General features: G+C 49.1%; 1 pseudogene; it reads left to right on the forward strand.

The window, feature by feature from the left end:
• The first annotated feature begins 1229 nt into the window (after positions 1-1229).
• LOC135537239 (receptor-type tyrosine-protein phosphatase mu-like) lies at positions 1230-2187 on the forward strand (annotated as a pseudogene).
• The last annotated feature ends 312 nt before the right edge of the window (positions 2188-2499 follow it).

Genomic DNA, 2499 nt, shown 5'->3' on the forward strand with positions numbered 1-2499 from the left:
GAGCACAGTGGAGGTAAACCTAGGCATTGAGTGATGATGAGAGAGCTTGCATCTCTGGAGACACCGAAACAGCAGAAGACAAGACGTATTTACATTAGCGAGGCATGGGTAGCCGAGCGCTCATAAGGTCCAATGAGCAGCAATAGGTGAGTCAGGGAGCCATTTGTAGTCGCTACTATGCTAGGCGAGCAGGAGGCACGGCGTTTAGAAAGCTAGCGGGTAGGGACTAGCAGATGGGTCCTCGGGGACATCGCAACAGAAAAGAGTGTTGAAACCTGTCGGCAATAAAGAGTCCAGGCCAATTGGCAAAAGAGGTATTGTAGCCCACAAATGAGTGGGTATGCCTCTTCGGCTAGCTGGGAGATGGGCCTAGGTCGAGGCTAGCTCAAGGCTAACTTGTGCTTGCTTCGGGACAGAGGCGTTAAATCAAATCAAATGTATTTATATAGCCCTTCGTACATCAGCTGATATCTCAAAGTGCTGTACAGAAACCCAGCCTAAAACCCCAAACAGCAAGCAATGCAGGTGTAGAAGCACGGTGGCTAGGAAAAACTCCCTAGAAAGGCCAAAACCTAGGAAGATATCTAGAGAGGAACCAGGCTATGTGGGGTGGCCAGTCCTCTTCTGGCTGTGCCAGGTGGAGATTATAACAGAACATGGCCAGGATGTTCAAATGTTCACAAATGACCAGCATGGTCGAATAATAATAAGGCAGAACAGTTGAAACTGGAGCAGCAGCACGGTCAGGTGGACTGGGGACAGCAAGGAGTCATCATGTCAGGTAGTCCTGGGGCATGGTCCTAGGGCTCAGGTCCTCCGAGAGAGAGAAAGAAAGAGAGAAGGAGAGAATTAGAGAACGCACACTTAGATTCACACAGGACACCAAATAGGACAGGAGAAGTACTCCAGATATAACAAACTGACCCTAGCCCCCCGACACATAAACTACTGCAGCATAAATACTGGAGGCTGAGACAGGAGGGGTCTCGAGACACTATGGCCCCATCCGAGGACACCCCCGGACAGGGCCAAACAGGAAGGATATAACCTCACCCACTTTACCAAAGCACAGCCCCCACACCACTAGAGGGATATCTTCAACTACCAACTTACCATCCTGAGACAAGGCTGAGTATAGCCCACAAAGATCTCCGCCATGGCACAACCCATGGCGGATAACCAGCAGTAGTTACTCTGTTGCAGTTAGCTAGCTGCAATGATCCGGTGTAATGGCCCAGAGCTTGCGGCAGGAATCCGGTGATGTGGTGGAGAAAAGAAGTCTGATATGCTTTGGGTTGATATCGCGCTGTGCAGACTGGCAGGTATTGACCTACCTTTTTTAAATTTTTAAATCGTAGGTGGAAAGTGAGATTAAAAATATATACGAAAAAAACGACTAAACCGACTATTTACGTGGGACAAGACAAGCACGCGTCCGACTGCTACGCCATCTTGGATCGACTCGGTTCTATCCTACGGAGTCATTTACTTTATGTTCATATTCTTATATTTTCTTATTTCTTATTGTTGTAAAAAAGGACCCTGCAAGTAAGCATTTCATTGGACGATGTATACCATGCATATTCCGTACACACGACTAAACTAAAGTTTAAAAAGTAAACTGGCTTGAGTCAGTGTTGTTAGGTGTTCACTACCTGCACTTTAATGGCGATGTGAGTCCTTCCTGTTCAGGTGTAGCATGGCTGTCTGTCCCTCACTATATCCTGGGCCCTCCTCTGTCCTACAGGAGCAGTATGTATTCATCCACGACGCCATCTTGGAGGCGTGTCTGTGCGGGACACCACCGTCCCAGCCAACCAGCTGCGATCGGTCTACTATGACATGAACCGCCTGGACCCCCAGACCAACTCCAGCCAGATCAAAGAGGAGTTCAGGGTATGTGGCTTGGGCCTGCGTGTGCATTGTTCATCATACGTGGATATGTGGTATATTAGTGGACTTTACTCATGTCCAATTGTGTCTTGGAGTGCTCATATCCCCTCCCTCCAGACTCTGAACATGGTGACTCCTACGTTGCGTGTGGAGGACTGCAGCATCGCTCCTGCTCCCCAGGAACCACGAGAAGAACCGCTGCATGGACGTCCTCCCGCCCAGACCGCTGCCTGCCCTTCCTCATCACCATCGACGGAGAGGGTTCCAACTACATTAACGCCGCTCCTCATGGACGTACGTCACACACAGACACACAGACACACACACACACACACACACACACACACACACACACACACAGGAATACACAAACACACACACACAGAAAAACACAAACACACACAGGAACATGCATACACACACACACACACACACACACACACACACACACACACACACACACACACACACACACACACACACACACACACACACAGGAATACACAAACACACACACACAGGAATACACAAACACACACACACACACAGGAACACACAAACACACACACACACACAGGAACACGCATACACACACACACACACACA

This window comes from Oncorhynchus masou, unplaced genomic scaffold, assembly GCF_036934945.1.
Source record: "Oncorhynchus masou masou isolate Uvic2021 unplaced genomic scaffold, UVic_Omas_1.1 unplaced_scaffold_7305, whole genome shotgun sequence".
Taxonomy (NCBI): Eukaryota; Metazoa; Chordata; class Actinopteri; order Salmoniformes; family Salmonidae; genus Oncorhynchus; species Oncorhynchus masou.